At 41.3% G+C, this 16,396-nt stretch overlaps 1 long non-coding RNA gene across 1 annotated transcript in view; it reads right to left on the minus strand.

Annotated features, from left to right (window-relative positions):
* Positions 1–6,045: 6,045 nt before the first annotated feature.
* LOC135973599 (uncharacterized) overlaps positions 6,046–16,396 on the minus strand; it is a 114,130-nt gene continuing 103,779 nt past the window's right edge. Inside the window, exons 2-3 of the long non-coding RNA XR_010590507.1 lie at positions 10,275–10,386; positions 6,046–6,612 (exon numbers count right to left, since the gene is read on the minus strand). This is a non-coding gene — a long non-coding RNA (uncharacterized LOC135973599). The remainder of the gene's footprint in view (positions 6,613–10,274; positions 10,387–16,396) is intronic.

Raw genomic sequence — 16,396 nt, forward strand, 5'->3', positions numbered from 1 at the left:
CATGTCAAAGTCACATTGGAAGGTCAAATCTGAGATCTTAAATGTAAGTGTAACTCTTTCTGCAGCATGTGGTTGGTAGCACAAAGGACTGGGTTCAAATATCTAGGTGTTCCTCTTGAAACTAACACTACATGGACTTGCGCCCATACAAGAAAGCTGGGAAAAACCAAATACCTTTCCTGGTTGCCCTCACCGGGCAATATTTTCCCTCTCAAAAACACTGAGTCTGTCTATGAAACAAAGAAAACATTATTAAGGAAGCAGGGAACACAGCATTAATTCAGAAAATTGCAACAATATTAAATCAAGAATATATAAATCTGAATAATAGGCAAAACACCTATCTCTATGGAATCTTTGGGAATAGTCCTTTGCCTCATTTCCCCAGCTGCTGGTGTGAACATCCAATGAATAAGTGTCCCTTTAACACATCACTGCTCCACTGCACTTCACTCACAGTGATTAATGAAGTCCCAGAGTCCAGGAGTGTACTCGGGCAGATCCACTTCCAGTCCCTAAGGGGAGTGCTGCACTACCACCTAACCTAGCTGTACCGACTAAAGCTTCATTGGTGCTGAGAAAAAGGACCTTCGCTAGAGTTCACTCAGCTCTATTACAGACCTCTGCAACGTCCATGAAGGGGCGCCACCACCACAGAGTGGTCAGGGGAGAAGAATTAAGGGAATATAGAACTCTTTGATGAGAGCCCTGCCATCAGCACTACCTCCTTGCCGGAAGGTAGGAACCCCACTCTGCTCTGTCTGACTCATGTCCAAGCTCCACTATCCAGTGGTGCCAGACTAAGGCTTTGGTTATGGTGACTCTTCATTCAGGTCCTATTCAGTACAGGCTACTCTTGTCACACAATAAGTGTGACAACATTTCATTGACCCTACACCTACAAGGTAAATGAATTTGATCCAAAATGTTCCCGCTGTCCCTCGCACTTTGGAGGAGCAACCAGTAAACACCCGCAAAGCAAACCACAAACCTCATTATCCCCCTTCAGGGAGCTGACTGGCCTTGGAGTCTGGAAGCCTGGGGGCTCTGGTCTAAGGCAGTCAATATGGCAGGGCCGCCCCAGAGCTACGGACCCTAGGAGACCATCCCAGGATTCCAGGCTCCCTGCTGTAAAGCCAGGTGCAAAGTGCCAATTAGAATTGGGACTTTCGGGGCTTCTAAAACAGCGCTCAAATTTGCTAATACAAAAAGAAAGGCTAGGTAAGCCCCCTTTAAAAATAAGTGTAATTGTGCATACAAGAATCACTTCAATCTACTGCAATACTGTCCAATGTTTTACTATTTAAGCTTATCCTGCTAACTTTCATTCACATGAACAGCCTTCATGAGCCATTCATTTCAAGAGAACTACTTGCCTGAGAGAGAATCACATGGGGTCAGTCTGGCAAATACTACTTACATAAGTAGCCTATGGTTTTTCATAAAACTAGTCACATTCTCCAGTACTACCACCTATGAGTGAGATTTGCATGACTGGAAGCATGAGTAGAAAAGGGTTTCCAGTATTGAGCCTACAGTGAAAAGTATATTAATAATATTTTCATGGGAAAGGGTTCGGTGTGATGCACTGAAGATAGCATGAGCTCTGCCTTCTTCACACAGCTCTGTCTAAATATAGAGCCCTGATCTCTTGTGGCAGGGAGTCCAGTTGAAACATATCAACTTCCAAGTGGCACTCCACAGTCAGGGGGGGTGTTTGTGCATGCGTGTGTGTATATTCATGTAATTCATTTTCTAGCCAGCCGTGAGTCCTGATATGTGGTGACGGCAGAAGCTTAATATATTGCAAGTGTCTTGTATTTGAAATACTGTGAGCGCTAATAACGTAATATTCCCACCATTTCTTTCTCATTTCTAACCATTTGTGAAGAAGTTGATCCAAACATTTATTCAATGTGTTTTGGGTAATGTGACTTTGCACGATTACCAACATGTTATTTGTATTTTTATCATAATCTTCGACATTTTAATAAAATGTACATTTTTTATAAAACAAGAAAATGTTCATTTCTAGAGGGAGGGCAACCCAAAAGAGCAGCATTAAAGAACAAGAGGCAAAGGCAGAGGTGGTAGAACTAGACGCCAGGGTATATTTACGTTTCTAAATAGCATCCACGGTAGCATCTCCTGCCACTATAAATCCATACTGGTCATTAGAAGCCCTGGACAAACTCCAGTCCAAGTCTGTTGCTGCAGGGTTCCGTTTTCTTCATTTCAAACATTCTTTAATTCAGCACTACACTAAGTACTGCTGCCAGTGCAGAGGATATTAATGAGATCACTAATGTATATGGGGAAACAGAATTTAGGTGCAGAATGAGGTGTATAGTTCCATCTGTCTTTAGTTCATTGCACTATCCATCAGCTGTAGGCTGCCCTAAGCAACAAGTATGCTAGTTTCAGCTTATCTGGTAAATGCTCAGTTTATTTGATTTCTTCAGCTCCTAACACTTAAATGAGGCAAGAAAGAAACAAAATGAGAGAGAATAATGAAGAAAAAATTGTCGTGGAGTAGGGACCCAAGGTTATAGCTGACACCTCAGGCCTCAGAATTCATCAAGCTACCCGATTACTTTTTTCCTGTATAGATATGTTTGGCTGAGTGGAAGGGCCCGAGATTTATTTTTTTACATCTCTTTATATATTTACATATTAAAGTCAGAAACCTCCACTGGCAGAAGAACACATTTTTCAAAGTTTTTCAAAATATTGATTGGTTGGGGTTCGCATCATCGGAGGGTCTCTGGTAGCAAGGATGATTCATAGGGAGACTGCTCCCCAAATTATAGGTATATGGATGGATGAACCAGCTTCCAGTATACAAGAATTTCAAACGGGCCCAAAGCTCAACTTCTGAGGTAGCTTTCATGAAACAGATTTTAAAAGGTTTGAACAGCAACAACAAAAGATCTAAAAGTCTAGAGGCCCCAGATTCAAACACCCATCATACTATGGGATCATTTAAATTCTGATCCAAAGTTTGCAGCTCAGAACCAGCTCTAATTACCAGGTTTTAAGTGAATATTGATACTGGATTCTTTTGGCTTTTCCTTACTTATCCCTACACATCCAACCACAGGTTTGCTATGTGAACATCTCTGATCCAATCACTAGTCCTATTCATACGGGTTTTTGAAGATCCCTATTCCTCAATTCTCATGTGACTTCAAGGCTTTTCCTGCACCATGCAGAGCAGGAGAGGCATCTTTTGAGATAGACACAAACATAGTTAAAGACTAAATTTTCAGAAGATGCTTATGTGGTAGGCATCTGTCACTTTCCTGTTGAATCCAGTCATGGCACTACGATATATTTAGTGATGCAAATTAAAGATATAAATGCAGATTCCCCCTAAATTCAGTAGTGCTACCGACCCACGGATCCAGAGTCTAAACAAACCTTTGAAACATTGTTAGATAGAATCCCGAAATTTGGAAGGAGGCATTCTCAATGCTTTATGAAGAGAAAGCAATAAACTGATGCCACAGTCCGTTGGAATCTAGGAATATGTCACTAAACTAAGTAAATTGTAATCACTGTAATTAAGAGAATGGTTAATTAACACATTTGGTGGATAATGAGGCACATTTGCAATTACAGGCTAATAAATGAAAAATATCCCGTGCCAAGGAAATTGCTTGAAATGTGGCTATTTCCACACACGAGGAAACCAACCAGTCACTGGTGTCCAATATTTATTTATATCGTGAAGAGCTGACACATATAGTTTGAGTGAGCAACAATTATGTTTCAACTCTTTCTTCTGGAAGGCTCATTGTTATTATTTGTACTGTGACGTTACCTATGAGTCCCAGTCATGGGACCAGGACCCCAGCCCATTGTGCTAGGCACTGTACTACTATCTCTCTTTTCAGATTTTATAAATGTGCTGTGTCTAGACACATCAAGATAAGAGAACATAGTTACCAGAGAACTAAGTTACATATAAAAATTCAACACAGAGAGGTTCAAGACCAGCTTTTCTGTGCTGGGAGCAGTTCAGGAGTCAGGTGGCTGGCCCTACATACCATGTTTCAGACAACGGTCAAGTTGGCTTGGTGGCTCCTTTGCACCAGTAAGTTGATGGCCCGAAAGCAGCACTCAGGATCTGGCCCATACGTTATACATCAAAAAATTCAAACCGCTTTCTCTACATTTTTTTCCTCAGATGAGACATACGCAAAGAGTAAACATTTCTTCTGATGCAACTATTTATGTGACTTTCTCTCAAGGTGTGCAATGATAGACTGCATAACATCAGGAGTCTCTGTGTACAGCATATGGCCTACTTGATGAGAGAGTTCGAATTATTAGTGCATGTTACTGTAATGGGAGAAGATCGAAAGGGTGAAATATAGCAAACTGGCATGTGCATGGCTAGTGACTGGTTTCTGGGAAAGTACTGTCTTCTTTCCATGCCAGTAACACTAAAGTCACTGTGTAATTTGATTTCAACTTGAGACGGACCTTGAGGATTAATGCTGGAAAGGGGAAGATAAAAAAAGGTTGTTTTTCCCCTTGATGAGAGGCAGAAGTTATGGATTCTCTGTCCGATAGCAAACAAAATGGGGAAGCTGAATTGAGTTGATATTTGGAAGGCTAGAGGATCTGCTGAAACAGACCTAGATGACTCTTGAAAAGATAGTTCCTAAGAAAAGAGTTAATTTATAACTACATTATCCCTCTAAAATGGAGAAATTTCTCTCCCCCACTCTCTAGAGCAGTGGTTCCCACACTTTAACAACCTGTGAACCTCTTTAACTAAAATGTCAAGTCTCGCGAACCCCGTCCTAAAAATGAAAATTTCCAGGGATTTTCTCCTTTACCTGAGTATGAATTATAAAAGCAGTGATCTTGGAAATATAAAATTTGTTTTTATGACATGCTTATTACACACTATTTATTATGATTATTTTTCATTACAGTATTTTTATTACATTATGAAAATAGCAACACTCTTCCAAGATCTCACTTTCGTAGCTTGTATCACTTTCAATAAGCCTGTTATAAGACAAGGCTCCCATGTTTCATCAAGGAGTATCAGATGTGAAACAGCATAAAGGTATTTAAGAAGCCAACTCAAAAAGTTCCTCCTAAATAAGCATTCAGGTCTTGGGCAGTACAGGCAAGCAACGCAAGTTACAAAGCTTAAACTTGTTCTTCATAATAATTTTAAAAACAATACTAGCTGCCTATTTAATTTTAAAAACAGCAAAAAATATCCACCTCCCTTTCCATTTCTTATAAGGATCTTGAAGTTTAAATCGCCTCAGTGTGATAGATATGTTTGCTTTGATCTGCTTAGCTCTTGGAAATCCAGGGGCCGGGCTGCTCGGGGTTCCTAGGGACAACTCTGTCTGCCATTAGGGAATTTTTTCCCCGAGAACCCCTTGTAATATTTCGCAAACCCCAGTTTGGGAACCACTGCTCTAGAGTCTCCTAATGAAGGACCAAAAAAATGTTAGTAGCTCTGAAAAAAACCAAACCAAACAAATCAGGTCACTTTAATATAGGTGCATATATACAGCTTCAGGTGCTTAACTTTAGATATCCAAGTTTTGGAAATTTTGGCTTAAGTGACTTTGCCTAAAACCACAGTGAGTCAGTGACAGTGCTAGGAAGAGCACCCAAGTCTCCCAGTTGCCAGTCCCGACCTCTGGAACAGGTTATAACTATGCTGAAGACTTTAAAGCAGTATTTTTTTTTCTTTCTTAGAAAGAAAAAGTGTCACTGTGAGATGTTTTATTTCAAGGATCTTCCACAGAAGGAATTAAAAAAAAAAAAAACCTCCCACCCTCCACAGTGACCCTTGGAATACAAATTTCACTCCTCATTTTGTTAGCAGCCAGAGAACTCCTTTATTTAATGCCTTGTCTTTTCCTCTGCCCAAAATCCCTGAAGAAGACATGATAAAAGAGAGAGAATGAAGGAGATAAGGAGGTTAACTCACTGCAAGAGTACTATATCCAGAAGTCACATTCTCTGAAAAATCACGTTCAGAGCTATCTAAAAAGTTCCCTTTTCTTATGTGTTATGGCTTTTACTTGAGGAAACTTTTCTAATCACTAGAAAAATATTAATCTTTGTATCACTCATTTGACTAGGCCCACAGTAAAGGAAAATGACTGACTGAAGGGTGCACTCACAAAGTTTATCAGCATGCCACTGAATTTTTGTCTCAGCTGATGATTCAAGCTAATCCAATGAAAAATTACACAGTCTCCGTCACTGGTTTCTACTTATTGCCTGGCAATGGAATAAAACTACATATATAAAGGTTAACATTAATATTTTGGTATGTGGCCAGCTAGTCACTAATCATTAACTTATTTACTTATAACTACCTCCGCTTCAAACTTTAAACGTATTTTATTAGTGTATATTTTTAGTTCTCTTTAGTTCTGTAGAGAATGTCAGGAGCAGAAGACTATCATAAAGCAGATAAAATTCACACCATTCAAATGGCAGAACAATTCTCATTGATTCCCTCTGCAATCATTGCTACCTATTCTCAAAAATGTTTCACCCCTCTAAGATGGTACTTCCTCGTTTCTCTCAGAGCAATTGGAAATGTCCAGCAGTTTGCAAGATCTAGGAGAAAAGGGAAATGTTGTTATATGTCTTCCTGTACTATTCAGACTGTTGATATTTTATCTAAATTTTTGCAAATTAAATTGTTACAATAGAATAAACATTAAAAAAAAAAGAAGCTGCCTTACGATGATGTATCACATATCGATCATTCTTGCCTATGCTAGAGACAGGCCCCTATTATGCCCCAGCTCAGGTCCCATGTCAGCAAAGTTCTTAAGCACATATGTAACTGTTAGCATGTAAGTGATCCAATGTGATTACTCACATACTTCAGTTTATGCAACTTGCTCCATCAGGGCCTTAGTCATTTTTATAATTATCAGTACTAATAATTCTTACAAATTTCAGATTCTGCCTCCCTTACTCAAACTGAGGAATATCCTTTTCTCTGTTTAGTGTAATGAGATCCACTTGGCACTGCTTGCCGAGCGGGGTAGTTCTCAGCATAATCAGGCCTTCCTCAATATGAAGTGTATTTGAAAGTATGCTAATGAATGCCATGGCCAATTTCCTTCACCCACAGAACAGCAGCTAGAGTTTGTTAGTACCTACCATCGCACTGACATTGTAAACAGATTCTATCATTTACATTTGTTCTTATTTTGATACAACTCTACTTACATGTGGTAATTATCAGAATAATGAATGCCTCAAATAAAGGAACGTACAGAGTATCGGGGTTGGTGGGTAGGAAATAATGTAACGAGGGCAATAACCGTTTGATATGATGCAAAAGTGGGTTTTTTAAATAGCTAGAGTAGAGGGCTCCCTTTATATAATTATAAAATCATTGTTAGCATGACTGATTTAATTTGAATAGCATTCCCTGGGGAAATATACTGTGCTATCAACTTGAAATGATGATGATTATTTGGCCTTCAGCAGTAGTGGGATAAAGTCCGCAGCAGAGCTGGATGGCAGCATGCCCACAGGTACACCTAATGCAATGAAGCACATCTGCGGCTCTGACAGTAGGCAATGCCATGGAATGAGTTAATCTAATGGCATTTCTTTATGTGCCTAATCCTGCCAGAGTCTTCAACCACCTCAAGGTCCTTATTCAGCTTTTACTCAGAATCTGTGGGAGTCTGAGTAAAAACCGAGGGCCAGATTCATAATCCTCTGTAGAAACACCAACACAGAGGGTAGGAAATTTATGGAGTTTCCCCTGAATTCTTCCATCAGTGAGACAGGATCTGTGAACCCTGCCACCATGCAAGAGACTGGTGGTCTGGTTTATAATCCCTATAGGTCTCTGAGATACAAGCCATCTGCATTGAGTCTCTGTTCCTCCCAGCAAGCTATGGTCTGCCGGTATGGTCTGCCTCGGCTGTCATATGGCAGCTACCCCAGGGAATTCCTTTAATGAAGTTGCCTAGTTCAGAATAGGCACCATAGGGAAACCAATGTGCCCTCTGGCCATATTTATTTTCTGTTTCTGTTGGATGACTGGGGGCTGACATGCATCATTCCTGGCCATCTCTCTCTTACACTAGTGTATTCTCACACCTGCTGAGGAAGGGGGAATTTTGCTGCAGAGGCAGCTAACAATCCTGTTCAATATATAGAGAGGGGAGATGTGTGCAGAAGGGAGTCCCCCTTTAAGCCTGGACTTTAAGGACATGATGTGGTCCAGAGTAAGTCATTTGTCCCTACATGAATAGTTATTTATAAAAATGACAGATCCTTTAGTGCAGGGGTGGGCAAATTACAGCCCGGGGGCCACATCCGGCCCTTCAGAAGTTTTAATCTGGCCCTCGAGCTCCCGCTCCGACACTCCAGCCGGGGAGCGGGGTCAGGGTTTTGCCCCGCTCCGTGCGTGCTGCAGCGCCGCATGGCTCCTGGAAGCAGCGGCATGTCCCCCCTCCGACTCCTACATGTAGGGGCAGCCAGGGGGCACCGCATGCTGCTCTTGCCCCAAGTGCGACCTCCACAGCTCCCATTGGCCAGTGGGAGCTGCAGGGGTGGCATCTGCAGACAGGGCAGTGAGCAGAGCTGCCTGGCCGCGCCTCTACATAGAGAGCCAGAGGGGGGACATGCTGCTGCTTCCGGGAGCTGCTTGAGGTAAGCGCTGCCTGGAGCCTGCACCTCTGACCCCCTCCCGCCCCCCAACCCAGCCCTGATCCCCTTTCTGCCCTCCAAACCCCTCAAATCCCAGCCCGGAGCCCCTTCCCACATCCTGAACTCCTCATTTCTGGCCCCACCCAAGAGCCCAGACCCCCAGCCGGAGCCTCACCTCCTCCGACGCTGTAACCCCCAATTTTGTGAGCATTCATGGCCCGCCATAAAGTTTCCATACCCAGATATGGCCCTCGGGCCAAAAAGTTTGCCCACCTCTGCACTTTAGTGATATGTTAAATGAAGAGAAACTCCATCAAGCTGGGAATATTTGTGTTTTATTTTGTGCTGCTCTTCTGTGCTCAGAAAGTTAAGTTCCCACTATGTAAGTGCTTGCATGGGAAACCTCAGCAACATCCTGCTCTGATTCAGGAGATGGGTAAACAATTCCAGTATACAGAAAGTCCATTCTCATCTCAGAAGCAAACCAACCCGATTCAGTCTCCCAAAAGATTGCTCTTTAAATTGCAGTGACAGGTTGGGTGAGGACTCCTGCAACTCTTGACTGTATTACACATGCCAAACAGATTCAAACAGCAGATTGTCTCTTTGTCAAATTAATAGCTACTCAGCCATCAGAGATGAACCACACTGGTTCAGTAAACACCAGGGACTCAGAAGAAGGGGGATTTCCTACGCCAGTAAATAGCCACCGAGTATTCAAGACCAGAGCTTCCTCTCCCAACAAAATACACATGGAAAAGAGCTTGAGGGAAAGATGAATTTATCTTCAGCAAATTCTCTGGAGGGATGATATTTGTCCTCCTGCACCCTTGAGAATCAGCCATGCTTCACGCTCAGAACTGAGAGGGTTTTCTGGGATCCGCCAGATGCAAGAGTCATCCATGCAGATACCTTGCATTCCTCTGCCCTTTCTCTTTGTTCTCTGGTAGCACAGCTCCAATGAAGCCACACTGCCAATGACTCCCCTGCAGGCAGGTGACCCCAAGCCCTCACCCAGTGCAAGGGAATGGCACTGAAAAGGTAACACAGCCTTCTTTTCCATGGGGTGGGTGGGATGGTGCTGTGGAAGCAACCTCTCCCCACTTCCAAGCAGAGGAAATCTGCATCCCCTCTACAGCAGGTCAAATTCATCCTATTCAGAGATCCATCCCAAGGGGAAAACAAGGCCAACTAATCACTTAAACTCTGCTTCCAGGATTCATGTGGGAATTAAGTGATGCCTAAGGCCCAGAACAAGCCTTGCACAGTAGTCATCTTCACCCATGAATCTTAAAGGCACAATCTGGGCTCAAGCTATTATCTGCCATTATGCAGCTTTTCCATTTCCAGAAATCCCCTCTCCTTATGGAATGAATGAATGGCTATCAAGAAAGAGAGTGTAGTATAAGAAGTGTAATTGGGATGGGTGAAATAGTCAGGTTCAGATAGGAAATTTGCCTCAAACTTGAACTGAACCCAATAAATGAATTTGGAACAATTAACTTTTCTAAATTAAGTTTTATAGATATTTTTATTTCATTTCCTTGATTGAGATGGGACTGAATGCAGAAGTGCCATAATACCTCAAGAAAAGTTACCTGTGTGATATTTCTGGTCTGAGTGGAGTGCAGTTGATACCATTGTCTTCAGTGCAGAATCTTTGGAGTCCCCAGTACTTCAATCATGCTTACAGGGTAGCAAGGTATGCTTCTGTATCAAACAACAGATATCACAGGATTTAGATGTACTTGAGTATTCAGATGTAGAGGGACCCTCGGTACCAAGACCACATGGAGCTTCAGCGGTACCCTTTGTGAGGTGCAAGGTCTCTGGTACAACAGGTCTCTTAGGGCCAGTTTCTTTCTGAGGAGATCTGGAGCTCCTCTTAGCAAAAGATTTAGCGTTATCACCCACAGATCTCTCCTGCGAAGATCTGCAAAACTAGTTGGGATGCTGTGTTCTCTTGAAGACCACTGTAGAGAGGTGCAGGACATTATACAGGCCTGAGTCTGACATGGGTGGAAGGGAGCATTCCCTCATAAGGAGTCAAAACTTTATCTCCCTGTCTTTCCTGGAAGGACTCCTGAATCTTGAAGAGATCTGCACTTGGAAGGCACATGAATATCCCCTAAGCAGCAGATAGTAACTGGGATAGTTCAGTGGTTTGAGCATTGGCCTACTAAACCCAGGGTTGTGAGTTCAATCCTTGAGGGGGCCACTTAGGGATCTGGGGCAAAATCAGTACTTGGTCCTGCTAGTGAAGGTAGGGGGCTGGAGTCAATGAGCTTTTGGGGTCCCTTCCAGTTCTATGATATAGGTATATCTCCATTCACACTAACTAGGAAGGACTCCCGGCAAGTGAGACAACACTTGGGGTGGGAAGAGCCCCTTGTGGAAGCCTCTTCTGGAAACATCCCCTTAAAACAAATACTAAAGATTAACTACACTGTAAAGCACAGACAAGGCAGCTAGCTAAATAAGCAGGCACCACTACACACTCCATCTCAGGCTGGGGCGGTTGAGAAGGAGCTGAGGGCAGTTTGTCCTTCACAGCCCTACATACCCTCACTGAGGGGCATAAGGATGGGTAGGGTACATGCACACCTGAAGTGGAGCACCTGTTGGAGCTTACACAAAGAAAAAATTAAGTCTGGCCTCAAAAACGACCTGAGTTACTGGGATAAACAGGGAAGTGTTCACTAAAACCAACAACCTATTAGGGTAATTCATGGCAGGTGGATATAATAGGCCAGGGGAGGCTAAGCCTCCCCAACCCAGGCTGTAGCCCCGCTCATCCTCCACCCTGAGACCCCGGGCTCACTCGCCATCTCCCCCGAAGCAGGCAGGGGCTCAGCTCAAACTGGCGGCCTGGGACCTGGGGCAGCCCAGGGCTCGGGACAGTGCTTGGGCGGGCCTGCCAGTGGCCCGGGGCTCAGAGCGGCTGGGACGTGGAGGACCAGGGCTCGGGGCAGGTCAGCTGCAGCTCCTCCAGCTGTGGGGTGAGGAGCGTCTCAGGGCTCTGGCAGGAGAGAGCGGGCAGAAGGGATGGAGCTGGGGGGCTAGCTTCCCCAAAGGGGGGGTTCATGCACTGCCCATGGGGTAATTTCAGAGTGAGTAGTGTTATGATGAAATATTGTATTATTTACACATGACCTACCTACATGTTTATGTGATATAATTATTATATTGCATCAATTCTCATGCATTTCCATGAGAGAATTTCTTATTTATAGTTAATATTTAAAAGGATAATGGATCACTAAATCTGTCAAAGTAACACTAAAATCCTAATTAAACCTACCAAGCGTGAAGGCTAAAACTCTGAGCTTTCAGACTGCTCTTAAGTCAATAGGTATCTGCATTGGCAACTACTTGGGTAATTGCCTGGGTAACCCCTGACCCCCACACAGATCCCTTTGCAGAATCATGGTCATAGCATGGTCCTCTGAACAGTGAAAGATGTATCGCACACACTTCAGTACACAACAGGAGGATGATGTGGCACAGGCTAGTCAAAAAGCAACAGACAAAAAGCAACAGACCATTTTAAAAGGCATTTAAAAAGCCTCTGTTCACAGAGAAGCCTGGCTAATTTCTCAGCTAGCCAAGTTAGCATAAGCTTGGACTAAGGTGGTCAGTCAGCTCATGGTTATTTAAACACAACATCCACAAGCCAAAGATGTAAAGTGAACTGTATGCTCTTGACAGAAGCCTCGCCGGGCTTGGAGTGCTGACCTCCAGAGAGCGGAAATAGCAGCCAAGATAGGGTCACCAGATGTCCTGATATTTGGGGCTTTTTTTATATGGGCTCCTATTACCCCCCACCCCCGTCCTGATTTTTCACACTTGCTATCTGGTCACCCTAAGCCAAGAGTACCATATTGGTTGTTATTTCATAACTTTGTTGAGTCCAGCCTTTTCCCCTTGAGTACCTAGATGGATTCCCCAGGGTCCAAGCTTCTCCCTTGTAGCCTGACGTCGTCTCGCTTTGGTGTAGGGCCCAAGATCTGACAGGTCTGTATTCTCTTCCCCATCACAAAAGAGTTCTGGAAGAGGTTTTATCCAAAACCCTGACTCTTCTTGCTTTGTGTGTGGATTCAATCAGACTTTTAAATGTAAGATTGGGTTTATTTATTTATTTTGGTTTAATAACATTTTTTCTTGACATTCTTGTTACAGAAATTCAGCTATTAAAAGAATTATTTTTAAGGAAATTAATGTCTCCATGGAGGCAAAAACAGCTACTCTAACTTTCTTATCAAAAATTCAGCTTCACACATAAAAAGATATTTTTAAACATTCACTTGCTGAAATCTGCAGGAAAAAAGCGTGGCTAAAATATAAAATCCTCAGCTTTTCAGTACTGGTTACAAATTCATGAAGAAAGAAAAACAGGACTGTAAAATTTCATGCCCCTCACTTTACATGTTGTCTTTAGGAATCCACTCTGAATAGGACAGGCATAAAAGGAAAATATAAGCTTGCATAGTTCTAATATAACATTATATTTTGGAAATTCCCATGGAACTAAGCAAAGAAAGGGCAAGAAGACAGGTCTTTTGTATAGCATTTGACAGGTGTCCATGTAAACACAAGTTAATTATTTCAGTGCAATTTGGGATTAAAAAATAAACACACAAACATATATCCTGAGCAAAAACTGTTCATATGCACAGCTGGATACAGACATAGCAATTTGAAATTATAATTAAGATTTACCATCTCTATAGAACAGAAGTGATGCAAATTCATTGAGATTAGAGAGGCTATTAAAATAAAAAACTCAATAATAAATGGGTGATTTCAACTATCCCCATATTGACTGGGTACATGTCACCTCAGGACGGGATGCAGAAATAAAGTTTCTTGACACCTTAAATGACTGCTTCTTGGAGCAGCTAGTCCTGGAACCCACAAGGGGAGAGGCAATTCTTGATTTAGTCCTAAGTGGAGCACAGAATCAGGTCCAAGAGGTGAATACAGCTGGACCGCTTGGTAATAATGACCATCATTTAATTAAATTTAACATCCCTGTGGCAGGGAAAACACCACAGTGGCCCAACACTGTAGCATTTAATTTCAGAAAGGGGAACTACACAACTATGAGGAGGTTAGTTAAACAGAAATTAAAAGGTACAGCACCAGAAGTAAAATCCTACAAGCTACATGGAAACTTTTTAAAGACACCATAATAGAGGCTCAACTTAAATGTATCCCCCAAATTAAACATCATATGAGAACATCATATGAGAAAAAAAAAAAGAGCCACTATGGCTAAACAACAAAGTAAAATAAGCAGTGAGAGGCAAAAAGGCACTCTTTAAAAAGTGGAAGTTAAATCCTAGTGAGGAAAATAGAAAGGAGCATAAACTCTGGCAAATGAAGTGTAAAAATATAGTTAGGAAGGCCAAAAAAGAATTTGAAGAACAGCTAGCCAGAGACTCAAAAAGTAAAAGCAAACATTTTTTTAAGTACATCAGAAGCAGGAAGCCTGCTAAACAACCAGTAGGGCCACTGGATGATCAAGATGCTAAAGGAGCACTCAAGGATGATAATTTATGATTACCTGTTCTGTTCATTCCCTCTGGAGCACCTGGCATTGGCCATTGTCAGAAGACAGGATACTGGGCTAGATGGGCCTTTGGTCTGACCCAGTAGGGCTGTTCTGATGTCTTTAAATGTGAAGGTTGGAAACACCATGGGGTGATCTTAGGTGCCAGTAAAGAGAGATGCAACTCATCACAAGGATAAGCTCTGTTTCAGTTTAAAAATATGCCAGATACAAGAAAAATAAATGGAAATGATAAAGTAAAAGGAGAGAAACTATGGTGAAGGAAAGAAACCAAGAACAAAAAATATATCCGAAGCAATTGGGACATGCTAAGTGAAAAGGTATGCTGAGATAAAATAAATCCACAGATAAACAAAACAAAATAACAAGTGGGATAGCAATACAATTTTTTTTCTTAAATAAATTACTTGCAATGGAAACATGGACCATTTAAAAAAAAAACTAAATCCTTTGCTATAAGTGGGTCCATAAATATAGTTAAATTAAGGAAGTTTGCAATACACAGGGACAGTCCACTTATTACTGTTGATAATTAGGGATTTTAAATGAAAATATTACTATTCTGAAAGAGAGCTGTAAAGAAATTTAATTCTCAATATTCGTAAATCCCTCATTATAATATTAATAATAATCAGATAAAGTAAAGTTAAACGATTCAGTGAATCAATTTACATTTCAAAACAGAGAAATTGTAAGGCAGAGCTTCTTGGATCAGATATCAGGATTAGTGCTTTGAAACATCTCTGGAGGAAACTTCTATGCAATTTCTTGTTTTTGTCAGTAGGCTACCTTCATATTCAGTTTTCTATAGTCAGTTCACAGAAAAACGTTTAAAAAATCAATTACCAGGGTATTTCAGAAGGGATAGATTAGAGCCCTTTCTGCTATTTCTTCTTTTTAAAACTGATATACAAAGAGCTATATAGTGCCAGTAAAAACCCTCTACCACAAATTGTTCACAAAGTTTTAAATTGTTCACAAAGCTCTGCTTTGAATTATTCTTCCAATAAGACAGCTGCATCTAGGTTTATGGGAAATGCTAAACAGTGTGCTTTCTTTACTCTGATGATTCATGGCTTCGATTTTCAGAGAAGTTTCCTTTTCATCTTCAATATGAAGAGTTTTGAAATGTACAAAAAAGTCTAATTTGGATTTGTCATCTCTTACATTCACAAAACTTGGCATCAAACCCTGTGATCAATAAGGAGTATTTACAACACTTCCAAGATATAACTATAGTCATTCTGATTAGACACCACTAGAGAAGCTTTTAATTTGAACATTTATTTTTCAGAATAAGATATGATTAATGTTTAATGCTTGCTTCTAGAATAAAGAGGTCGTCTGGATAGATGTAACCTAGCGAAAACACGTATTCTGCATTGCTATTAAAATGATGTATTAAAAGCATTCTTGTAATTTAGAGGCAGGATACAGTGAAGAGCACTGTGATCCACTACTAATAGTCTTTTCTTTACTGCACTGACCTTCTGCTTTTTGCTGCCATGGTTCATAGATGGAAAAAAGGAAACCTGGAAATTGAATAAGTCAACACTGCTGAAAGCAGGTATGTATCACTGACTCCAAACTACAAAACAGAAAACATTGACAAGCAACAAGCAGTGGGAAATTTGTTCCAATCCTGTCATCTAACCATGAAGCAACTGTGTTTAAAGAACATTATGATAAGGTGAAAATACAGTAGGGGGATTTTATGAAATATAAATAAAACTGAGAAACACAGATACAAGGGATACAAATATGCAAATATGATTCTTTGAAGGTTTCTGGAAATGTTTCTTACAGAGGTATCATACCAGTAAAACTACTTGATTTGCACATTTCTTTGATGGGTTTTTAGGCGGCCATTTCATAGCATTTGAAGTCGCATCATCATAACACAATGCCACAAATGTTGCATTCTGCACAATAAGACTGCAGTGCAGAATGAATGAAAACAGATCTCTTGTTGCTCTTGCTCCAGGAAAACTGAACCTCTATGAAAACTGCAGATACGTTTAGTGCATTGTAAATATTCAGATTTTGTGCCATTATTATCAGAATGGCTTAATCAGCTCAACTATGGCGATTTAAATGACAATGTGCTCAGCCTGTGATACTGAATGCTGCAATTGATTATTTTTTTCA

Source organism: Chrysemys picta, chromosome 9, assembly GCF_011386835.1.
Source record: "Chrysemys picta bellii isolate R12L10 chromosome 9, ASM1138683v2, whole genome shotgun sequence".
Lineage (NCBI taxonomy): Eukaryota > Metazoa > Chordata > Testudines > Emydidae > Chrysemys > Chrysemys picta.